Below are 27,082 nucleotides of genomic sequence, written 5' to 3'. Positions count from 1 at the left end.
GGCGGCACACTGTAGCCACGCTTACCTCGACGAAGCCCGCGTCATCAGGGACGAGGCTACAGTAAGCAGCCGCCGACAAGACCCCTAGGCGGTGGGGCCGGCCTGTCGACCAAGAGGCCGGCAGCCGGCGGGACCCACCAGTCGGCGGGCCCCAATGGCCGGCTGAGAAGCCGGCGAGCGCAGACACTGACGACTGGGACCCGCGCCCAGCCGGATTACAATTGTATCCCCGGGGGGTAGGCCTATATAAACCCCCCGGGGCACCCATGCAAAGGGTTGGCTTCTTAGAGTTACACACACACCATAGAGAGAGGGAAGCAAGAGCTAGCCTTGTTCTTCTTCTCCCTTGAACCCAACAGCTCTAGGAGCATTTGTAGCTACTCTTTCTGATCTAGTGATCATGCGGAGACCCCGCAGAGCAGGACTAGGAGTGTTATCTCCACGGAGAGCCCCGAACCTGGGTAAGATTCGCCGTCGTGCATGTCTCCGCCTCATCCCGTTTCCAGGCACCGGCGACGTTTTACTGGCACCCACCATGATAAGCCACCCGTTAGCATATGTCGCACCTACCACCCGACAAAGACAGACACCCGCCAGTCACCTTTAAGCAACGAGTGCTCGCAACGATGAAACCAGTCTCGCGTAAGCGTACGCGTAATGTCGGTCCGGGCCGCTTCATCTCACAATACCGCTGAACCAAAGAATGACATGCTGGTAAGCAGTATGACTTATATCGCCCACAACTCACTTGTGTTCTACTCATGCATAGCATCAACGCATAAAAACAGGCTCTGATACCACTGTTGGGGAACGTAGTAATTTCAAAAAATTTCCTACGCACACGCAAGATCATGGTGATGCATAGCAACGAGAGGGGAGAGTGTTGTCCACGTACCCTCGTAGACCGAAAGCGGAAGTGTTATCACAACGCGGTTGATGTAGTCGTACGTCTTCACGATCTGACCGATCAAGTACCGAACGCACGGCACCTCCGAGTTCAGCACACGTTCAGCTCGATGACGTCCCTCGAAATCCGATCCAGCCGAGTGTTGAGGGAGAGTTTCGTCAGCACGACGGCGTGGTGATGATGATGATGTTCTACCGACGCCGGGCTTCACCTAAGCACCGCAACAATATTATCGAGGTGTAATATGGTGGAGGGGGGCACCGCACACGGCTAAAAGATCGTAGATCAATTGTGTGTCCAGAGGTGCCCCCTGCCCCCGTATATAAAGGAGCAAGGGGGGAGGCCGGCTGGCCCTTGGTGCGCGCCAAGGAGGGGGGGAGTCCTCCTCCTAGTAGGAGTAGGACTCCCCTTTCCTAGTCCAACTAGGAAGAGAGAAGGGGGAAGGAAAGAGAGGGAGAGGGAGAGGGAAAGAGGGGCTGCGCCCCCCTCCCCTAGTCCAATTCAGACTCCTCATGGGAGGGGGCGCGCCACCTCCTGGGCTGCTGCCCTCTCTCTCCCCTCAGGTCCACTAAGGCCCAATACTTCCCCGGGGGTTCCGGTAACCCCTCCGGCACTCCGGTTTTATCCGAAACTTGTCCGGAACACTTCCGGTGTCCGAATATAGTCGTCCAATATATCAATCTTTATGTCTCGACCATTTCGAGACTCCTTGTCATGTCCGTGATCACATCCGGGACTCCGAACAACCTTCGGTACATCAAAACATATAAACTCATAATATAACTGTCATCGTAACGTTAAGCGTGCGGACCCTACGGGTTCGAGAACTATGTAGACATGACCGAGACACCTCTCCGGTAAATAACCAATAGCGGAACCTGGATGCTCATATTGGTTCCTACATATTCTACAAAGATCTTTATCGGTCAGACCGCATAACAACATATGTTGTTCCCTTTGTCATCGGTATGTTACTTGCCCGAGATTCGATCGTCGGTATCTCAATACCTAGTTCAATCTCGTTACCGGCAAGTCTCTTTACTCGTTCCGTAATACATCATCCCACAACTAACTCATTAGTCACAATGCTTGCAAGGCTTATAGTGATGTGCATTACAGAGTGGGCCCAGAGATAACTCTCCGACAATCGGAGTGACAAATCCTAATCTCGAAATACGCAACCCAACAAGTACCTTTGGAGACACCTGTAGAGCACCTTTATAATCACCCAGTTACGTTGTGACGTTTGGTAGCACACGAAGTGTTCCTCCGGTAAACGGGAGTTGCATAATCTCATAGTCATAGGAACATATATAAGTCATGAAGAAAGCAATAACAACATACTAAACGATCGAATGCTAAGCTAACGGAATGGGTCAAGTCAATCACGTCATTCTCCTAATGAGGTGATCCCGTTAATCAAATGACAACTCATGTATATGGCTAGGAAACATAACCATCTTTGATTAACGAGCTAGTCAAGTAGAGGCATACTAGTGACACACTGTTTGTCTATGTATTCACACATGTATTATGTTTCCGGTTAATACAATTCTAGCATGAATAATAAACATTTATCATGATATAAGGAAATAAATAATACTTTATTATTGCCTCTAGGGCATATTTCCTTCATATCTCTCCTTGTCTCCACCGGACACCCCCTCTTTCTACACCACTTTCACGTTCGCACACAAACTATCTCTCAGCCCACTAAAAGTATGCATGCCCACGACACATTCACGTGTGACGGTCACTGTATTTCAAGCTAAAGCACTATACGGTCACTGGACTTCAGAATATGCTCATTACGGTCACCGTATACATTCTCATGGTGATCATACGGTATCTAGCTCATGATACGTCTCCGTATTTTCTTGATGACACTGACGGACTTTGCATTTGATGTGTGCTCTGTACTTTGTTGACGACACTTACGGTCATTGTATTTGAAGCGAAAGCACGATATGGTCATTGGACTTCAGAATAAGCTCATCACGGTCACCACATACATTTTGTCGTGCTACCAACATGTGGTTGGATGGTTAGGAGGACAGTGGTTTCTCGAGCCCACCAGGGTTAAAGTCCTGGTGCTCGCATTTATCCTGGGTTAATTTCAGTATTTTCCGGCAATGTGCGTTCAGTGGGAGGAGACGTTCCACTCGACTACGAGGCACCTATGGTGACTTCGTAAAATCTCAAGATCATATGCTGGCTCACTCTCTCGAAGGTGCTCAAAGGGGTAGGGTCTGCGTGTGTCCGCTTATAGCGGTGAGTGCTTACGCGTATATATGAGCCCTTGCGTCTGTACCGTGTTAAAAAATACATGTGATGATTATACGGTCACTGGCTCACCCGTACAACTCTGTATTTTGTTGATGACACAATCAATTCACCAGTCAAACGTTCCACGTGGCGCAGCTAGTGTTGCACCATGGGGGCGCGTAACCGTGGGGCCCACCTGTCAGCCCGTATATGAAAGAAATGGTAGTTTGAGTCTGTACTATGTTAATAAAATACATTTTAGGGTGATCATACGGTCACTAGCTCACCATACAGCTCCGTAATTTGTTGATGACACAATCAATTGACCAGTCAAACGGTCCACATTCAGCAGCGCACATTACCATAGGGCCCACCCGTCAACGCGTATATGAAGGACAGAAGTGGTAATAAATTAGTGGTCGGTGGGTACTCGAAGTCGTGAACCTCTGGTTGACAGTCGCCGGCGGTGGGGGGGGCGCGTTGATTGGGCGATGGGGTGGGGATTGCCGGAGAAAAAGCTCGGCGCGGGGGGCCTAGAGGGATGGCCGGTGCGGCGGCAGACCGGTGTTGGGGAGTTGTTTTGGGGCGGGCGGGGCGGCGTGGCAGCGCGGGCCGGCCGCGGGCGGCGGGGGCCGGCGGTTCGGCCGGTGGTGGCTGGCGGCTCAGGGGGTGGAGTTTGATGATAAACTGCATGCCCTTGATTACGTATCCAACACTGGAAAATCTAATGACCAGAGATGAAAAAGTCAGTCGACTGACGTGTAGCCTCACCCCACACGTACACATGCACGCACGCAAGACACGCACGCATGCAGGCGTGCAACACTGACACGTACACATAACGAACACACGCATGCATGCAGGCGTGCAACACTGACACGTACACATGCACTCACGAACACACGCATGTACGCACACATGCATGCAACACTGAAACGTACCCGCCTGCATGCACACATCACACGATGCAAGACACACGCTCAACCTATACGTGCATGCACCCTTTGTTAAGGACATGCATTGTTACGGGTATTGATCAATCTTATCTGTGATAAGCAGAACATTGATGTTTGCAGCGGTATTTATGAATCACAACGTATCAAACGGGCTATCAACATAGTAGGCTTATCTACATGAAAAAGATGATGTCACACTCAATGAACAATCATCGGTTTATGAAATGCCCGCTTCTGACCGCCCTGGCCCACCAAAGGTTCCTCTGCTGTGTTCTGCCTGCGTTGGGTCACTGACATGCAGGCCATGTACCAAAAGAGCCCACACGTCAGTGGAAGAACGGCGCGGTGTCCAACGTCAGAGTAGAGGGCGCCACTCACAGCACGCCCGGCTGAACACGCCTCCTTGCCACATTCAAACGCCTCCATGAAACCCGCCCGTGTGGAAGCCGAGAAATCCACTCTGGCACACATCCGTTCATGATCGGGCCGGCATTAAACGCAACGCCGGCCGAGCTCCTCCCGTCCGTTGTCTATTTAATCTCCTATTTAAACGAGGCCAAACGCCGGCCAAGAATCGCACACCTCCGCCGCTCCCCTATTTCCTCCTTCACCATTTTGTCCACTCTTACAATGGCTTACGAAGAGTAGTTTTTCCGCATCCAAGCCGGCTGGGTGGCCCGCCGAGCCCGCCAGATACGAGCTATGCAGCTCGCTGATCCACCTCCCTCTATGATGCAGCCTCGTACCGCGTCTCCCGTTTCTGTGGCCGAGACTCCCATGCCGGCGGCCCTGCCATGCAAGCAGTGACAGAAGCCGGGTGCACGGAGAGCGACGAGTCGGTGGCCAGCGCCTCCGCATCCGCCGCCATCATCGAGGAGAGGTAAAAAATGGGAGGCCGCCGCCGCTTGGGTCCCATGAAGGCCACCGCGGAGGCGACGCCGGCGTACACAGAAGGTGTCTTGCCGGATCCTTTTGTTGCGAGGACCTTCGTCGACCCCGCATGGGCTCCACGGAAGCGGGGAAGCCCCCTTCCACCATCATCTTCGGCATCAGCCAATGATATCAGTTGGACAGTGGGGAAGCGAGCTGTCCTTTGCACTGAAGTATATACCTCCGGGGCTCCCGGCAGTCCGGTGATCGTGTTGCCGGACATGAGGAACACAAATCGATCGGCGGGCGACCATTTAGGCCATGTATTATATGCATGAGTTGTCCAGAACTAGCACCGCGTAGTTCATTTGAATGTAATGAAATCCGTCATGTTTGTATGAAAATCCGGTATCTTATATGATTTCTGTCATTGTTTATATGAAATATCGCCGTGTTTGCGTGAATTTTGTCCGGTTGGTTGAGTTGCTGTCATAATGTGTGCGGCTACGGTTGGATGGCGTAATTTGCGGGTCGCCGGTCGGTCTGCGGGCGGCTCGGGTGGCGTGGTGGGACAAAAAGAACACAGCTCGTGCGAGCTCGTCTCCAACGTGCGCGCTGGAGGATGCATGAGCACCCGAGCCATTCCTCGTTCATCGGTGGCAAAGGAACCGGTGGACAAAAGGGTCACCAATATGTTGGCTACCCCGGGCAAGATCCAAACAGCCCCTCCCAATAGATTCAAATCCCTCGTTCGCCGTGGAATTTTTCCATGTGTTGTTTTCATGGACTAGCAAGATGCCCGTGCATTGCACGGAACATCAAGATGCACTTTTTTACGAAACAACTGTTGTGATTGACCCATGCAGGAGTAATCCCATTTTGTAAAAACTAATGGTATGTCGAGAATTTTATCGGATAAATGGTATCTCGAGAATTTTATTGGACTCCATTTTTGTATACAAGGCCACAAACCCATATTACAGGTACCAAGGCAAAAATTAATGTCTTCTAAGTCAATGTTGCAAGCCACCTTGTTTCCTTGTTTGCCGTGTAAATTAATGTGTATTCTTCTCTTTCATGCACATCAAGCCAATGCTCACACTCCCGCATGCATGCACGGCATAATTAATGTCCTCCTTTGCTAGTACTACGAGGCAAACACCATTAATATTGCATTGATTAGTGTTAGTGGCCTTGTATATCTGCAAATTGTAATTTTGATAGTGGCCTTGTATATAAAAATGGAGGGAGAAAGATGAGAGATAAGGTGAGGAGGAGTGGGGCGTGGTGGTCACTCGTGGTCGGACTGGGCGGAGGCATGGGGATGGACGGCGCATTATGTCTAGGTTTGTATCTCTCTCACACACACACACGTAGGTGGGGGACGTGCATGAAGAGAAGAGGTGCACGCATGGCGCATGTACTCCCGTCTCTTTCCCAACCACACCCGCGTGGGTACACGGTGGAGCTCATTTCTGTACGAAAAGGCAGCCCACGTGGTAATTTGACACGTGTAATGGTTGTCCACTTGGTGGAGGGAGGATCGTCTACCACAGGTGAACAAACAAATTGCGACTTGACGCGTTATGTTAAAAAAAGAGGCAAACCATGTGGGGCCTACCTTGGAGGCAAGGCTCTGTACACTGGAGTACTTTTGATGTGTCCCGTCAACTCGCAAAGCGAGGAGAAGCTTGCTTAGTACGCTGTCTCCCCCGCCCATGGGCGCGGTGGCTCGCAGGATGAGGTGAAGCTTGCTTATTAGTAGTACTCCCTCGCCCACGTGCGCGGTGGCTCGCAGGACGAGGAGAAAATTTTACTACCCCCTCCGTTTACTCCTCGTCCCTACTACCTTGGTTAGAGAGATTATCATATTGTTTGGAATATATATGTCCTTTAGTACTCCCTCCATTTACTTATACAAGGACACTATAAAAAAATACATTTTGCATCTATACAAGGCCACAAATAGTAATCGAGACAAAAGTTACTACTCCCTCCTTTCTAGTTTATGGCTCAATTTCAAAATCTCTCCAACCAAGGTAGACGGTGAGTCGTCGAATTAATTTCATACTCCTAGTTTGCACAAGTAATTAGTATGCTCATTTTTATCAAGAAGTTATTTTTACCGAGGCATTAATTAGAACGAATGCATGAATGACCACTAAATTTCCATGAACTTCTACATGCATTCGTGAGTTTTCTCTTGACACTGCTTGCATCGGGTGATCTAACGCACCTCAAAATCCAACATGTGATGGTACTACTACTAGTAGTAGAATAGAGACTTATAAAACGGAAAAACAAATGTTTTTTAGATGAGCCATATAAACCCTAGTGGGTACGTACTCCGTAAAATTAGATTTTCCCAAAACTAAGTCGCTCAACCTTTATTTGCTTGTTTCCCTTCCTGCCTCCTTGCCTCGATCGGACTATTCCAAAATCCCCTGCCTTCCGTGCGGGAAAAGACCCGCCATCGCCTTTTTTTAGTCCGGGTTTGTATCGATGGATCGCCGAAGCAGCAAAAACCAAAGCCGTGTCTTGTACTCCTCCGTCGACGCTCACTTTCATGAATTCTGTACTTCCTGTCGCCGACATGTGGGACATATAGCAACCAGGTCGACGTGTCAAGCACCAAATAACAGTGCAGAACAGTAGGGGGGCGCACCCCAGTCGTACCGCCCCAGTAGTAGTAATGAGCAATGAGACGTCAAATCACAATGCCGCACCTTCCCAGACGGACAAAGCAACCATTATTTCACACTTCGGTTCGCCATCATCTCAAACCACGTAGTATTGCTTCTGCCTCAAGAGGGACACGCGCATCGCCTTGGTACATCATGACACGTGGCACTGCATGACAGGCCATGCTCCCTCGCCGATCGCTCGGTAAAATCACCTCATTTTTACTATACTTCCTCCGTATCGGTTTACATGGCATGCACGTCATTCTAGGTTGAGAATTTAACTGGCTATATATGTGATGAACAGTATATGTTTAGAAACTACATCCGCTTAAGAATCCAATGATATACTTTTGTGACATAGTAACTCATATTTAGTTAGTCAAATGGATGACCTAGAACTACGTGCACACCCTATAAACCAAGACGCCTACAAAAGCAAGACAGAGAGGGTAGTTCAATATGTATATTTTTAGATCAATATAGTCGGGATTCACCAAGGAGCAAAACCAAGTGGTAGGCTGCTCCTGTTGTGTTGGCGTAGCAACTCAAGCAGGGTCAGTCCGCACACAAAATGGCGACACACTTACCAGGACCCCTTTGGCCGACATGTGGCTCATCCACCGTCTTGTTCCACGTGCGATGCACCAAATTACAGTTCAGAGCAGCGGTTGGAATTGGAGGCACCCCGGTCGTAGTGCCGCAATAATAGAAAATGAGCGATGAGGGGTCAAATCACAAAACCCCACCTTTCCCGCATTAAGCTGGACGGACGAAGCAACCATCATTTTACTCTAGGGTGCAAGAGCATAAAGAAATGAGAAAACCAATGATGCATGCGGCAGCTACCTAGGGCACCCTAGGGTAGGGGTCTCCACTACAGATCCTTTTTTCTAAAGTTCCTCCACTACAAATCGGCTTCTCCCTCGTCCTCTTGAAGAAAACCGATGATGCGTGCGGCGGTAGGGTTTGTAGGAGTACTACGATGGCGTGTGGGGCCACGTCGTAGTAAACGGGAGAGGGATTGAGTTCGAGTCGATGCCTTAAATATGTGTGGGCCGCTTGGTTTTAGGGGAACGAGGCAGCATTTTGGGTTCGGGGTTCGACCGAAAGGCAATGATGCATGGGCCCTACATTTTCATATACCTAGGGCCACATGAAATTTGCTACTCTACTCAAAACTAGTATGGTACACATGCATTGAACGCATGAGATTTTGAAACCAAATTATGAATAAATACACACTATAGCATGTAAAGCTTTGAGTCATATATGCATGATGTAGATGTTCATTTAGTTCTTATAGTTCATCTCATTCAAAATCAATTAGTTTTATAAAAATGTTAAGATTCATGGGGTTGTGCACTGTAAAGCATAAATTAAAAAACAAATAATGGCAATTCATTTAGAAAAAAATCAATTATGATATGAAAGATTCTAGAACAAAGGAGAAGTGCTTGTGTTTTGAGGTTTGTGCATTATGCTTAAGTTCAACCATGGAGTCTTCTAAATTGTACATGTGGTAGATCTGGTGGAATGTTTATGATATCCAACGGCCAGTAGTGCTCGGATTTGCCATCTCTGCACTGTTGGATTAGCTTCATCCAGCGACCATCTTTCAAAGTTATTCGCACACTATATAGTTCTTCTGCCATAGTTGCATGTCTTGGAAAAAAGCTACTAGTGGGTTGTACTAGCTATTTAGGAATAGAAGATGTATACATGGAAGTTGTAGGGAAAGAGATGACATGGAGTATCTCAATTCCTATGAGTAGGCATTGGAAAAGAGATGTCATTTGGTTCACATCATAGGAACTTCTCTATTGAATCTAGAGATGACATGTATCTCAATTCCTATGAGGAGGGATTAGAAAAGAGATGTAATTTGGTTCATATCATAGGAACTTTTCTATTGAATATACGCTAATGTTTATTTTCCTTTGAAATTATGGGAGTATAGGAATCCATTCATATGAACCAAGTGGCTCTAAAGCTATAGAAATGATATCATGTTTGTTTCCTTTGAAATGTGGAGTATATGAATCTATTCCTATGAACCAATTGGCTCTAAAGGAAAAATCATATCATATAGAGCTCCTATGATATTCCTCCACACCAAAGGATGGTTGAAATTGCTACAGGTGATACGATGGTCTTTCTTTGTAGACTCCTCCCCCCATCTTTATAGTTACCTCTCGAAGATGAATGAAATGATATATACAGGGTATTCTACATGTGCAATTTGGTACATGAAAACTCGGTAAAAGTTTGCGAGGTTTGAATTTTCAATAAAGCTATATGCACTGCATTTTGGAATGGAGGGAGCATACGACAGTTGCTAACACTCATGTGGAAGATTTGTGTGTAGGAGGAGTGGCTGTTCTGTTAAATGACATGGCAAAACTGACACTGTTGGATGCCGATCTAACGGTTCTTACGGCGTTCGTCAGGAAAAGCCTTGTGGAGAACGTTTGTCGGATAATAATTTACGGACACATGCATTGCATTGATACATGCCCCCTCTCTCTCACGCACACGCACCCTCACGAGTCACGACTCTCCCGAGTCCTCTCGCACCCACCGTATATCTGCAGGTAGACGTCACACACATATGTGCTCTTCACACCCTACCCTCAGAACTTCTAAAAAACAAAAGACGCCGCGCATATTTTATTTTAGCTCACACGTCACACACTTATACTATTACTCTTGTGGCGAACGTTCTTTGGGCATAGTATATTGTACTCTCACGAAGAGAAGAGATGCACGCACGCACTAGTTCTCTCACACCCACTCGCGGGTACACGTAGGAGCACAGTTTTTTGAAGCTGGTACAACAAAATCACTCCACTATATATATAAGCAGGAGCCTTAGCGCTGGCTTTACTAGGGTTCCTCTCGTTCACTCTCTCATGCTCTCCATATCTAAGAAAGACATAGGTGGCCACACTCTCTCTCAGCTCACGGCTGGTCACGAATCCGGCCGGACAACCTCGACCGGGGTAGGGGTGTAGGTGCATCGTTCACGCTGTTGTCGGCGGTGAGGGAGGAGACCTACGGCTGCCCGCGCGTCCCGATCGGCGGCCGTGCCGTTCTCTCCGAGAGAGCGCCGTCTCGGGAGGGCCTCCGACCCCTTCTTCCTCCCTGCGGTATTGTGGCCAAGATGCGGCCTCCCAACACCGTCTTTGCCACATGCCGACGACCCTCAGGTATATATTCCTTCGAAACATGCCTTGCTCTACTGCCCCAGCTCCCCACTTGGCTTCGTGTGGATCTTTTTCTACTTTCGTCCGCTGTTCCAAAGCTACCTAGACTTTTACTATTATTAGAGGTAAAGCTACTTCATACAGTCGACTCTAAGAGTTGGTTCAAACAGGGAAGAAAGTGGGAAAGCTGTAGCATGAATCGAGGACTTGGTTCTAAGAGGAAATAGGGGAAAGTAGTAGATACTGGCTACCCAACCGGTCTCTTGGTTGAAAAGACGAAGAAAGCATGGTGGATGGCGAAGGGTGGGGGGGGGAAGTGGACCTATCTCTTGGTTGAAAAAGGAAAGAAAGTGACGGGTGTTGGGGGACAACGCAAATGAGAATGAGCAGGTCTAGATTTCCTGTGCTCACATAGGAAAATGTCGCGGAGGAGATAAAAAATGGGACAAATGCAGACATGCTGCCTGAGTGTTTGCCGCTCTCGGCAACCACATCTACCTCACCACTTTATGCCCCTGCTGTCCCTACGCCCATATCGCTATCGTTAATGTAAAATCACATGAAGCATTAAGCAATGCCACCTAATGTCACTATAAGTAACGGTCTAGTGCCATCGATAAATTGAAGCAATGCCACCACCATTTTATGAAGTGCTTCCGTCTTGCTTTATTTCCCATGAATTGTGTTTGTGCAGTTACACTTAAATCTCACATCGCTAACATTGCTTCATCCCAGTGGAACTGCACAAATTTGATTGCACATTTACTGACCTTGTGCTACTCTCATGACAGTAATAGTAATGCTATTGTTCTGCATGTTAATCTAGTGGCAGTGTTGATGTGATGTGATGCTACTTACTTAAGGACACTTTCATACTGTCAATCTAGTGCCAATTATAACACAATAGATGCTGCTGTTAACCATACGCCACTGCAAATACCTATCACTGTTTAAATAACCGTATTTCGTATTTGCGCAAACAGGGATGTCTATCTCCATATCGTTTCGGGATGTCTGTCTCCGTATCATTTCTATCCGCGCAATCAAAAGCACACACCTCAGTTTTAGTAGAACTGCACAAAATGAGATGGATATCCCTAGCTGCCGTCATCTAACCACCCGTCTTCCAGGTATTCCTACATTGGTAGTTACTAGGTAGAATGACCAACGCAATATAAAAGAAGTTGATCCGTACGTTTTACTTCCTGATTGCAGTGTAGGGACGAGCGAAAACTACTGCATCCTAGTCTGGAATGCACTTTCTACCAGTTCATCCATGGACCGAGGACTAGCTGGCACGGCTGCACGGCGGTTTTTTGGACAGGTGCGCGGACAAGAGGCATTGTTGTCTGCTTATTTCTGCAAATAGCGGTGCTTAAATTTAGTGGAATGCACAAGCATTTCAGCTGGTCAGTACACTGCATGGTTCAGTTCAACATTCCAGCTGAGACCACAATTATAATTGGTTATTCTGGAATGAGAGAACCTAACCCTGGATGGTGGCAACAAGAAAAAACCAGAGTGAACTCCAGGAAATTTAAGCCTGCCGGGAGGCCCTTTGCTCAGAGAAGCCTTGCCTGTTTTTTCCTGATTTGTAAACCTTCTCACAACTTTGTCTTTTGCTGTGAACTAGTATATGTTTGTTATGTTCTATGAATCATTGAGATGTATAAAATTGCATAACTTATGCATTTCAAGTTTTTTATGAAGCCGAGTTTAATGGGAGTGTTCCACATGAACGCTGGACTAGCGTGTGAACGTTTGTAATTTACATTGTGGCCTCAGTTAACTGCATGAACAACTGTAACAAGATACATAGTTGCTTATATGTCAGACAGCAGATTGTTGATTGTTAGCTGGTCGATAGCCTAGTGTTGAAGCGAGCTGAGCCAATGTGTCGTGTTTTGCACAACTGCTTACAAGTGGGGTAGCACCGACAGTGTTTACAAGTACTTATGTATACATTGGCGCACAGTTCTCGAACGACTACTCTATTTCATCAAAACACACACTGCTCGTATGATAAACCGTGACAACATATGTCTTACCATGCCATATTCATGAAAAAACTAGTGAGGACGCATCTGTTTCGGCAACAATTACGATGGTTCTCACATGATTCACAGGCACACAAAAGTAGCAGCAGTTCTCTATGCTCATTTTAATATGGTGTTTGGCCCCATAGTTCTTCAGTTACTTTATATTATCATCTACACTTGTGACCATAAGCTGCATTTTAAATTTCTGCACATAAGTTATATATCATCTTGGAGTACACATTTTGTACTAATATTATGTTCTATGCTCAATGAAGAGTTTCTCCATGGATGGCCTATCAATGGTGCTGGATTCTGTCAAGATCTTATATATCCAAATGAATAGTTTTGATCTGAACAAGATTATTGGCTTGCTGCAATGCTTTCCATGTCTGGAGAAGTTGTATATAAAGGTGATAATTTCACGCACATTGGAAGCCCGCATATAGTGTACTAGAATTAACCGTTCAGCTGTTGCTCTTTCGACACTCTTTTTTTAGACCTTAACTGTTTTCAATCTTCATGTCTATTTAGGCAACAGGACGGGGTAAGAAAGCTATAACCAATCGGTGGATTCATAAGCATCGGAATTTTCTCACTTCTCATGAGATTCGATTGAAGACAATAACGCTAGAACGATATATAGCCAACCGTGCAAACAGTAGATTTGTCACATTCTTCCTGCTGAATGCGAGGTTACTATTGTCCATCAGGCTTAAGTTTATCAGCAGCATGGTTTTGACGGATGGGTATGTGGAAGAGCAAAAAAAGGAGTTTCAGGTGAGCAAAAGAGCTTCTGAACGTGCCGGGCTTCTAATTACAACATATTGTGGTCATAATCCAGTAAATTTTACGACCCAGGATGTTCATTCTATGGACCTGACCGATCCATTTGACTGTGACTGCCGAAAACATTGCTGGAGTTAGATGTTGTTGCCCTTTTCAACCTGGTTTTTTTTGTAAACCTGATGAACAATTAACCCTCGTGCTTTTGTACAGTTTGTAAGCTGGAGTTAGATGTTCTTGCCCTTTTCAACTCGGCTGTGACTGTCATATTTTCTTTGAAACAAGGCAAATGGCTTGCCAGTCGTTTAATTTAGAGTGAAATATTGTAACAACTAACAAATCCCAACCAAGGGAAATAACATCACTCTCGCCGGCTGCTTCAGCTCACTGTTCATTACAGAAGCCAAGTGATTAGTCCCCACTAGCACCCACAAACTTATTTTGAACTAGCACATCAAATGGGCTGTAAATTTTCATAGGAAAGGCTGCATGACCGTGACAGATTTGGATTCTGACATTTGGGACCCGCGAGGAAATAGCCTATCCAAGGTGGTGTCGACTTACTAGCCAGTCAACAAACGATTCTGCCTACCAACCGTTGGATTGACATCCAACATCTGTCATGTATCTTGTATCTCTTGTCTTCTTCTTCCTCCAGCCACCCAAACCAAACCACCCCGTCGGCTCCGCCTGCTCCCGCCTCCCATGGCTAGCTGTGCCTCCGCCGCCCTACCGTACGTACCCTCCAACGTTGGCAAGTCCCTCCCTCTATTCCCCCACACGTCCTGTTATTCTCCGGTGACGTCAGCCCCAACACGCACCCGCACCCGAACCAGTCAACCCTCGTACTCCCCTTCGCCTGCGACTGGACCGGCGCATCTTCCACAGCTCCTATTTGTTCCATCTGAGGCCTCGCCGTCGTCCTCTGCCTTGCGGCCTTGGTTCGCTCACTGTGCGCAGTGTGCCGCCCTCTGGCGTTGTCAACGTCGTCAACAACCGAAAGGAACAAGGAGATGACTGTACGTGGAGAGGATGACAGTAGGGACCCACCAGCGTCATGGTTCCTCCTAATGGTTGGACATCTGGGGCTCACGCTATTGTCAACGTAGTCAATAAAGGAGAGAATTACACTACGAGCGGCTGACACCAGGGACCCAGCAGGTCGCGCAGTTTTTTTTGAGGAACAAGCAGTTGTTATTTATAGCGACGGATCAGGGTAACAACGGGGCTGTGCGGGGGCTGTGGCCCGTCTAGCCAGGGTTTTATTTATGTTTTCCACATCATGATCCCAGTTGTCTTTTTTCTTGCTGAAAATGGCTAGCCTAGTTCTATTTTTTAAAAGAAATACCCAAACGAGGCCTACTTGCTTTATCAGCCCTGTTGGGCTGCAAATCTTTCAAGATGAGGAGAGTTTCATTCGGTTTGCCCAGAAATGGGCTGTAAATTTTTAAAACACATCAAACCGAGAATTAGTTTCATTTTTTTCATTACAAGATTTTAAATTCCATTGATTTTTATGCGTGGACAATTATTTGGATTTTATATTTATATAAATAATTTTTCAAAATAGTTTGAATGTGAATCGATATTTCGGGATTAAAAACAGTTGACCCCACTGAAATATGCAAAATTTCGTATACTTTTTAACCGTGGCCACAATATGGGGTGTAATGCTAACAAAAATAAGATGGGCTCCAAAAAAATTCTTAAGAATTAGCAAATGGGATGTACATTATTAGAAATAATGGCAGATGGGCTGTATGCTGTTTTCCACAGATTTGAGGCTGACTTGTGTGCCTACTTAGTCAACACACGAGAGCAGTGACTGTTGGATGTCCATCCAACGGCGGTCGTGCTTCTTCAATCTCTGCTCTTCCTGCTCCAGCCGCTCAAACAAGAATCGGCGGGACTGCCTGCTCCCTCCTCCCGCGACCGGCTATGCTGCTGCGTAGACCTCACCGCCCCACCGTACTCCCATCGCTGACCTAGCCATCCCTCTACTCATCCACACCTGTTGTTATTCTCCGGGGACGGCAGACGAACCAGTAAACCCTCGTACTCCTCCACGTGGGAAACAACTACCGAGTCTTCCCTGGCTCCATGTCGTTCCCTTCCTAGGCCTCGCCGTCGTCCACCGCCCTGGTGCTCTCGGTGTGGCCTGGTCAACATGGTCAATGAACGACATCCATCGGAAGTGGACTGTACGTGGAGAGGCTGACAGCTGGGTCCACAGCCGCACGCAAGGAAATGCCTCCTTATTACGCGCAAAATAATGATTCCCTCACTGTCGGATGTGGGGTTCCGGCAAAACCCTTAAGGTTCGAACTCTGGGGTGCGCGTGAAGTCTTTCCCTCCTACCGATCTATGCCCTAGCTCACTAAGAACACGCGGACGAACTCGACGAACTCGCAACACAGAAAGACACGCGATTTATACTGGTTCGGGCCACCGTTGTGGTGTAATACCCTACTCCAGTGTGGTGGTGGTGGATTGCCTCTTGGGCTGATGAGGAGCAGTACAAGGGGAAGAACAGCCTCCTGAGGTTGAGGTGTTCTTGTGCTCTGTGGACTAGTGGGTGAGAGCTCTATGAACTACTCCGTTGCCACCTACTGTGGTGGCTAGCTCTACTTATATAGGCCCTGGTCCTCTCCCCAAATATTGAGCGGGAAGGGAGCCAACAACGGCGGGCAAATTTAAAGGGGGACAGCTAGTACAAGCTATCCTAACAAAAGTGGTCTGCGCCTGCGAAAGGCTCTGGTGGTGACGCCGTCTTGGGCTCCACGATGACCTCCGTCTTGCTGTCCTTCTAGTCTTGGTCTCGTGGCACCGATATGGCAACCTTTGCCTGATGCCTCGGTACTCCTCGCATGCGCTTGCCTCCTTAGCACCAAAGAGGAAACAAGGACGCTGCATGCGCTGGCGCCCGCCTGGCGCCCCCTGGTGTCGATCGTCATGGCTCACGTCATGAAAGCCTCGTGAGGTTTGCCCCGCCTTGATATCTCCGCTCCTCATGAGACTGCCTGGCTAGGTCACTCCTGAGGAGGTCTTGCGTCGTCCGCCTCGTGAGGCTTGGCCCCTCGCGAGGGTCTTGGATGCTTTGTTGACGAAGGTGGGCCGTACTGTTGGGGAACGTAGTAATTTCAAAAAAATTCTACGCACACGCAAGATCATGGTGATGCATAGCAACGAGAGGGGAGAGTGTTGTCCACGTACCCTCGTAGACCGAAAGCGGAAGCATTAACACAACGCGGTTGATGTAGTCGTACGTCTTCACCATCCGACCGATCAAGTACCGAACGCACGGCACCTCCGAGTTCAGCACACGTTCAGCTCGATGACGTCCCTCGAACTCCGATCCAGCCGAGTGTTGAGGGAGAGTTTCGTCAGCACGACGGCATGGTGACGATGATGATGTTCTACCGACGCAGGGCTTCGCCTAAGCACCGCTACGATATTATTGAGGTGTAATATGGTGGAGGGGGGCGGCACCGCACACGGCTAAGAGATCAATGATCAATTGTTGTGTCTATGGGGTGCCCCCTGCCCCCGTATATAAAGGAGCATGGGGGGAGGCGGCCGGCCTAGGAGGAGAGCCGCGCCAAGGGGGGAGTCCTACTCCCACCGGGAGTAGGACTCCTCCTTTCCTTGTTGGAGTAGGAAAAGGGAAGGGAGAAGGAGAAAGAAGGAAGGGGGCGCCCCCCTCCCTACTCCAATTCGGACTAGTCCATGGGGAGGGGTGCGGCCACCCTTTGGGGCCTTTCTCTCCTTTCCCGTATGGCCCATTAAGGCCCAATACGAATTCCCGTAACTCTCCGGTACTCCGAAAAATACCCGAATCACTCGGAACCTTTCCGAAGTCTGAATATAGTCGTCCAATATATCGATCTTTACGTCTCGGCCATTTCGAGACTCCTCGTCATGTCCCCGATCTCATACGGGACTCCGAACTCCTTCGGTACATCAAAACACCTAAACTCGTAATATAACCGTCATCGTAACGTTAAGCGTGCGGACCCTACGGGTTCGAGAACTATGTAGACATGACCGAGACACCTCTCCGGTCAATAACCAATAGCGGAACCTGGATGCTCATATTGGCTCCCACATATTCTACGAAGATCTTTATCGGTCAGACCGCATAACAACATACGTTGTTCCCTTTGTCATCGGTATGTTACTTGCCGAGATTCGATCGTCGGTATCTCGATACCTAGTTCAATCTCGTTACCGGCAAGTCTCTTTACTCGTTCCATAATACATCATCCCGCAACTAACTCATTAGTCACAATGCTTGCAAGGCTTATAGTGATGTGCATTACAGAGTGGGCCCAGAGATAACTCTCCGACAATCGGAGTGACAAATCCTAATCTCGAAATACGCAACCCAACTAGTACCTTTGGAGACACCTGTAGAGCACCTTTATAATCACCCAGTTACGTTGTGACGTTTGGTAGCACACAAAGTGTTCCTCCGGTAAACGGGAGTTGCATAATCTCATAGTCATAGGAACATGTATAAGTCATGAAGAAAGCAATAGCAACATACTAAACGATCGAGTGCTAAGCTAACAGAATGGGTCAAGTCAATCACATCATTCTCCTAATGATGTGATCCAGTTAATCAAATGACAACTCATGTCTATGGCTAGGAAACATAACCATCTTTGATCAACGAGCTAGTCAAGTAGAGGCATACTAGTGACACTCTGTTTGTCTATGTATTCACACATGTATCATGTTTCCGGTTAATACAATTCTAGCATGAATAATAAACATTTATCATGACATAAGGAAATAAATAATAACTTTATTATTGCCTCTAGGGCATATTTCCTTCAGTCTCCCACTTGCACTAGAGTCAATAATCTAGTTCACATCGCCATGTGATTTAACATCAATAGTTCACATCACCATGTGATTAACACCCATAGTTCACATCGTCATGTGACCAACACCCAAAGGGTTTACTAGAGTCAGTAATCTAGTTCACATCGCTTATGTGATTAACACCCAAAGAGTACTAAGGTGTGATCATGTTTTGCTTGTGAGATAATTTTAGTCAACGGGTCTGTCACATTCAGATCCGTAAGTATTTTGCAAATTTCTATGTCTACAATGCTCTGCACGGAGCTACTCTAGCTAATTGCTCCCTCTTTCAATATGTATCTAGACCGAGACTTAGAGTCATCTAGATTAGTGTCAAAACTTGCATCGACGTAACCCTTTACGACGAACCTTTTGTCACTTCCATAATCGAGAAACATATCCTTATTCCAGTAAGGATAATTTTGACCGCTGTCCAGTGATCTACTCCTAGATCACTATTGTACTCCCTTGCCAAAATCAGTGTAGGGTATACAATAGATCTGGTACACAGCATGGCATACTTTATAGAACCTATGGCCGAGGCATAGGGAATGACTTTCATTCTTTTTCTATCTTCTGCCGTGGTCGGGCTTTGAGTCTTACTCAATTTCACACCTTGTAACACAGGCAAGAAACTCTTTCTTTGACTGTTCCATTTTGAACTACTTCAAAATCTTGTTAAGGTATGTACTCATTGAAAAAACTTATCAAGCGTCTTGATCTATCTCTATAGATCTTGATGCTCAATATGTAAGCAGCTTCACCGAGGTCTTTCTTTGAAAAACTCCTTTCAAACACTCCTTTATGCTTTGCAGAATAATTCTACATTATTTCCGATCAACAATATGTCATTCACATATACTTATCAGAAATGTTGTAGTGCTCCCACTCACTTTCTTGTAAATACAGGCTTCACCGCAAGTCTGTATAAAACTATATGCTTTGATTAACTTATCAAAGCGTATATTCCAACTCCGAGATGCTTGCACCAGTTCATAGATGGATCGCTGGAGTTTGCATATTTTGTTAGCACCTTTAGGATTGACAAAACCTTCTGGTTGCATCATATACAACTCTTCTTTAATGAATCCATTAAGGAATGCAGTTTTGTTTATCCATTTGCCAGATTTCATAAAATGCGGCAATTGCTAACATGATTCGGACAGACTTAAGCATCGCTGCGAGTGAGAAAATCTCATCGTATTCAATACTTTGAACTTGTCGAAAACCTTTTTGCGACAATTCTAGCTTTGTAGACAGTAACACTACTATCACTGTCTATCTTCCTCTTGAAGATCCATTTAATCTCAATGGCTCGCCGATCATTGGGCAAGTCAATCAAAGTCCATACTTTGTTCTCATATATGGATCTTATCTCATATTTCATGGCCTCAAGCCATTTCGCGGAATCTGGGCTCATCATCGCTTCCTCATAGTTCGTAGGTTCGTCATGGTGAAATAACATGACCTCCAGAACAGGATTACCGTACCACTCTGGTGTGGATCTCACTCTGGTTTACCTACGAGGTTTTGTAGTAACTTGATCTAAATTTACATGATCATCATCATTAACTTCCTCACTAATTGGTGTAGGAGTCACAGGAACAACTTTCTATGATGAACTACTTTCCAATAAGGGAGCAGGTACAGTTACCTCATCAAGTTCTACTTTCCTCCCACTCACTTCTTTCGAGAGAAACTCCTTCTCTAGAAAGGATCCATTCTTAGCAACGAATATCTTGCCTTCGGATCTGTGATAGAAGGTGTACCCAACTGTCTCCTTTGGGTATCCTATGAAGAACATTTCTCCGATTTGGGTTTGAGCTTATCAGGATGAAACTTTTTCATATAAGCATCGCAACCCCAAACTTTAAGAAACGACAAGTTTGGTTTCTTGCCAAACCATCGTTCATACGGTGTCGTCTCAAACGAATTTAGATGGTGCCCTTTTACGTGAATGCAGCTGTCTCTAATGCATAACCCCAAAACTATAGTGGTAAATCGGTAAGAAACATCATAGATTGCACTATATCCAATAAAGTACGGTTATGACGTTCGGACACACCATTATGTTGTGGTGTTCCAGGTGGCACGAATTTGTGAAACTATTCCACATTGTTTTAATTTGAAGACCAAACTCATAACTCAAATATTTGTCTCCGCGATCAGATCGTAGAAACCTTATTTTGTTGTCACGATGATTTTCCACTTCACTCTGAAATTCTTTGAACTTTTCAAATGTTTCAGACTTATGTTTCATCAAGTAGATATACCCATATCTTCTCAAATCATCTGTGAAGGTCAGAAAATAACGATACCCACCGCGAGCCTCAACACTCATCGGATCGCATACATCAGTATGTATTATTTCCAATAAGTCAGTTGCTCGCTCCATTGTTCCGGAGAACGGAGTCTTAGTCATCTTGCCCATAAGGCATGGTTCGCAAGCATCAAGTGATTCATAATCAAGTGATTCCAAAAGCCCATCAGCATGGAGTTTCTTCATGCGCTTTACACCAATATGACCTAAACGGCAGTGCCACAAATAAGTTGCACTATCATTATTAACTTTGCATCTTTTGGCTTCAATATTATGAATATGTGTATGATCGAGATCCAACGAACCATTTTCATTGGGTGTGTAACCATATAAGGTTTTTATTCATGTAAACAGAACAACAATTATTCTCTAACTTAAATGAATAACCGTATAGCAATAAACATGATCAAATCATATTCATGCTCAACGCAAACACCAAATAACACTTATTTAGGTTCAACATTAATCCCGAAAGTATAGGGAGTGTGCGATGATGATCATATCAATCTTGGAACCACTTCCAATACACATCGTCACTTCATCCTTAACTAGTTTCTGTTCATTATGCCACTCCCGTTTCGAGTTACTACTCTTTAGCAACTGAACCAGTATCAAATACCGAGGGGTTGCTACGAACACTAGTAAAATACACATCAATAATCTGTATATCAAATATACCTTTGTTCACTTTGCCATCCTTCTTATCCACCAAATACTTGGGGCAGTTCCGCTTCCAGTGACCAGTCCCTTTGCAGTAGAAGCACTTAGTCTCAGGCTTAGGACCAGACTTAGGCTTCTTCACTTGAGCAGCAACTTGCTTGCCGTTCTTCTTGAAGTTCCCCTTCTTCCCTTTGCCCTTTTCTTGAAACTAGTGGTCTCGTCAACCATCAACACTTGATGTTTTTCTTGATTTCTACCTTCGTCGATTTCAGCATCACGAAGAGCTCGGGAATTACTTTCGTCATCCCTTGCATACTATAGTTCATCACGAAGTTCTACTAACTTGGTGATGGTGACTAGAGAATTCTGTCAATCACTATTTTATCTGGAAGATTAACTCCCACTTGATTCAAGCGATTGTAGTACCCAGACAATCTGAGCACATGCTCACTGCTTGAGCTATTCTCCTCCATCTTTTAGCTATAGAACTTGTTGGAGACTTCATATCTCTCAACTCGGGTATTTGCTTGAAATATTAACTTCAACTCCTGGAACATCTCATATGGTCCATGACGTTCAAAACGTCTTTGAAGTCCCGATTCTAAGCCGTTAAGCATGGTGCACTAAACTATCAAGTAGTCATCATATTGAGCTAGCCAAACGTTCATAACGTCTGCATCTGCTCCTGCAATAGGTCTGTCACCTAGCGGTGCATCAAGGACATAATTCTTCTGTGCAGCAATGAGGATAATCCTCAGATCACGGATCCAATCCGCATCTTTGCTACTAACATCTTTCAACATAATTTTTCTCTAGGAACATATCAAAAATAAACACAGGGAAGCAACAACGCGAGCTATTGATCTACAACATAATTTGCAAAATACTATCAGGACTAAGTTCATGATAAATTTAAGTTCAATTAATCATATTACTTAAGAACTCCCACTTAGATAGACATCCCTCTAATCCTCTAAGTGATCACGTGATCCATATCAACTAAACCATGTCCGATCATCACGTGAGATGGAGTAGTTTCAATGGTGAACATCACTATGTTGATCATATCTACTATATGATTCACGCTCGACCTTTCGGTCTCCGTGTTCCGAGGCCATATCTGCATATGCTAGGCTCGTCAAGTTTAACCTGAGTATTCCGCGTGTGCAACTGTTTTGCACCCGTTGTATTTGAACGTAGAGCCTATCACACCCGATCATCACGTGGTGTCTCAGCACGAAGAACTTTCGCAACGGTGCATACTCAGGGAGAACACTTTTATCTTGAAATTTTAGTGAGAGATCATCTTATAATGCTACCGTCAATCAAAGCAAGATAAGATGCATAAAAGATAAACATCACATGCAATCAATATAAGTGATATGATATGGCCATCATCATCTTGTGCTTGTGATCTCCATCTCCGAAGCACCGTCATGATCACCATCGTCACCGGCGCGACACCTTGATCTCCATCGTAGCATCGTTGTCGTCTCGCCAACTATTGCTTCTACGACTATCGCTACCGCTTAGTGATAAAGTAAAACAATTACATGGCGATTGCATTGCATACAATAAAGCGACAACCATATGGCTCCTGCCAGTTGCCGATAACTCGGTTACAAAACATGATCATCTCATACAATAAAATATAGCATCATGTCTTGACCATATCACATCACAACATGCCCTGCAAAAACAAGTTAGACGTCCTCTACTTTGTTGTTGCAAGTTTTACGTGGCTGCTACGGGCTTAGCAAGAACCGTTCTTACCTACGCATCAAAACCACAACGATAGTTTGTCAAGTTGGTGCTGTTTTAACCTTCGCAAGGACCGGGCGTAGCCACACTCTGTTCAACTAAAGTGAGAGAGACAGACACCCGCCAGTCACCTTTAAGCAACGAGTGCTCGCAATGGTGAAACCAGTCTCGCGTAAGCGTACGCGTAATGTAGGTCCGGGCCGCTTCATCTCACAATACCGCTGAACCAAAGTATGACATGCTGGTAAGCAGTATGACTTATATCGCCCACAACTCACTTGTGTTCTACTCGTGCATAACATCAACGCATAAAACCAGGCTCGGATGCCACTGTTGGGGAACGTAGTAATTTCAAAAAATTTCTACGCACACGCAAGATCATGGTGATGCATAGCAACGAGAGGGGAGAGTGTTGTCCCCGTACCTTCGTAGACCGAAAGCGGAAGCATTAACACAACGCGGTTGATGTAGTCGTACATCTTCACCATCCGACCGATCAAGTACCGAACGCACGGCACCTCCGAGTTCAGCACACGTTCAGCTCAATGACGTCCCTCGAACTCCGATCCAGCCGAGTGTTGAGGGAGAGTTTCGTCAGCACGACGGCGTGGTGACGATGATGATGTTCTACCGACGCAGGGCTTCACCTAAGTTCCGCTACGATATTATCGAGATGTAATATGGTGGAGGGGGGCTACGCACACGGCTAAAATATCGTATATCAATTGTGTGTTCATGGGGTGTCCCCCTGCCCCCGTATATAAAGGAGCAAGGGGGAGGCCGCCGGCCAAGGAGGAGAGGCGCGCCAGGAAGGGGAGTCCTACTCCCACCGGGAGTAGGACTCCCCCTTTCCTTGTTGGAGTAGGAAAAGGGAAGGGAGAAGGAGAAAGAAGGAAGGGGGCGCCCCCCCTCCCTAGTCCAATTCAGACTAGTCCATGGGGAGGGGTGCGGCCACCCTTTCCTTTCTCTCCTTTCACGTATGGCCCATTAAGGCCCAATACGAATTCCCGTAACTCTCCGGTACTCCGAAAAATACCCGAATCACTTGGAACCTTTCCGAAGTCTGAATATAGTCGTCCAATATATCGATCTTTACGTCTCGGCCATTTCGAGACTCCTCGTCATGTCCCCGATCTCATCCGGGACTCCGAACTCCTTCGGTACATCAAAACATATAAACTCATAATATAACCGTCATCGTAACGTTAAGCGTGCAGACCCTACGGGTTCGAGAACTATGTAGACATGACCGAGACACTTCTCCGGTCAATAATCAATAGCGGAACCTAGATAGTCATATTGGCTCCCACATATTCTATGAAGATCTTTATTGGTCAGACCGCATAACAACATACGTTGTTTCCTTTGTCATCGGTATGTTACTTGCCCGATATTCGATCGTCGGTATCTCGATACCTAGTTCAATCTCGTTACGGGCAAGTCTCTTTACTCGTTCCGTAATACATCATCCTGCAACTAACTCATTAGTCACAATGCTTGCAAGGCTAATAGTGATGTGCATTACCGAGTGGGCCCAGAGATACCTCTCCGACAATCGGAGTGACAAATCCTAATCTCGAAATACGCCAACCCAACAAGTACCTTTGGAGACACCTGTAGAGCACCTTTATAATCACCCAGTTACGTTGTGACGTTTGGTAGCACACAAAGTGTTCCTCTGGTAAACGGGAGTTGCATAATCTCATAGTCATAGGAACATGTATAAGTCATGAAGAAAGCAATAGCAACATACTAAACGATCGAGTGCTAAGCTAACGGAATGGGTCAAGTCAATCACATCATTCTCCTAATGATGTGATCCAGTTAATCAAATGACAACTCATGTCTATGGCTAGGAAACATAACCATCTTTGATCAACGAGCTAGTCAAGTAGAGGCATACTAGTGACACTCTGTTTGTCTATGTATTCACACATGTATCAAGTTTCCAGTTAATACAATTATAGCATGAATAATAAACATTTATCATGATATAAGGAAATAGATAATAACTTTATTAATGCCTCTGGGGCATATTTCCTTCACGTACAGGCCCGCTAGCTTAGCCACGCCGTGGGCCGCAGGCAGGCAAGTCTGGGGACCCCCGTTCCCAGAACGCCGACAGTAGCCCCCGGGCCCAAGGTGCGCTCGGGCTTGGCTTAGCGGCGAAGCCAAGAGTCAAGTATGGAGCGCCGCGGGCCCCCAAAGCCTGCGGCCACGGTTGACGCGTGGCGGTTGATTGGACGTGGGCGTCTCCGCTTCCCCACGCTGCCTCGGCAACTGCTCGATTGGACAAAGGCTGGCGCGGACAACGCTTGCCTTCATTGCTCCTTCCTTGCCTCGCTCCAGATCCCCTTTCTCGCTCTTTGCTACCGCTACCTCCAAATCTGCTCCAATCTCGCTCCGCATCCACGACCCATGGCGCCGCGCAAGGTCAGGACTTCCTCGGCGCCGGCTTGGTACGATCCGGCTCTTGAAGCACCCACTGTCACAGAGAAAAGCCTCGCCTCTGTGCGCCTGCTGACGGCGGGGGAGAGCAACGAGTGGGGGAAGACGAAGCTCCGGCTTGCCTCCGACGAGCTGGAGCCTGAGGGGAGCACCTTCTTCCCCCTCTTCTCGAGCAGCGTCGCTGTTGGGTTGGTTCCTCCTTTCTCCGATGTCTTTTATGAGGTTCTCGACCAATACGAGCTGCTGGCATTGCACCTCCATCCCAACTCCATCCTCCTCTTGTCCATCTTCACCTACTACTGCGAGGCGTACCTGGGCGTGCTGCCATCCGTGACGCTCCTGCGCCACTTCTTCTTCCTTCGCATCACCGATGGGCCACTCTCCGGATGCGCCAACTTTGTCGCGTCTGGCAAGGCCAACTCAATCTCGAGCACCGGGAAGAGGGCCGACAATATCCGATCCAAATGGGTCATGATGGACGCCAGGTGCGCCCATCCGCACCTGGCGTTACCGACAGAGGTGCCCCGGCTCAACAAGGGGTGGCCCAAGGCGGAGCTTGCCGATGAGCGGGCGTTGTCGGTGTTGGGGCAGATGACGACTGACTTGCAGTCGGGCAACGCGAAGGCGGCCAAGGTGACGGGGGCGATGTTCCTGAGGGAGTTCTTCATGCTGCGGGTTGCCCCACTCCAGGCGCGCACGCGCCTCTTGTGGGACCTTGAAGAAGAGGGGAACAAGACCCGCCTGAGGCCTGGGGCCCTTCCTGGCGACGAATTGGATGCTGTCCTACGCCTCATAGTCAGGGACAACCAGGAGTACCCGACTAGTGCCTTCGTTTCTCTGTTCCTTCGCAAGGACTGGGAGGAATTTGTCGCCTCCAGGCCGACCTTTGATGCGCGCGGCCTGGTACCGCCGGCGCCCGCAGGAGCTCCTGCGGCACCGGAGCCGGTGGAGGTGTCCTCTGACGAGTCCCGTGGAGGGGAGGAGGAGGTGGTGGATTTGGAGAAGACTCTTGAAGAGGTGGGGGAGACTTCCCCCCTGAGCAAGGCCGAGATCCTCCGTGCCCTGCCTGACGACGCCGAGGATGACGCTCGCCAGGAGGAGAGGGGGCAGCCCCTCATCCCGACAAGGGGTAGGTCGTCGCTGGTGCCTCGCGATGCCGCCTCCGTCCCGACGCCTCCTGGGGCTGGCTCCGGCCCTGCCTCCGCACCGCCTGCCGCCGCCGGAGCCCGCACACCTGCTCCTTAGGTCCCGATGTTGTCAGGCTTCAAGCTTCCCAAGCGGAAATATGTCACGGTGGATCGGTAAGTGTCTTAAGCCTCG

Source organism: Triticum aestivum, chromosome 2D (assembly GCF_018294505.1).
Source record: "Triticum aestivum cultivar Chinese Spring chromosome 2D, IWGSC CS RefSeq v2.1, whole genome shotgun sequence".
Taxonomy (NCBI): Eukaryota; Viridiplantae; Streptophyta; class Magnoliopsida; order Poales; family Poaceae; genus Triticum; species Triticum aestivum.
The sequence above is the reverse complement of the archived record's forward strand: the minus strand, read 5'-3'. Positions refer to the sequence as shown.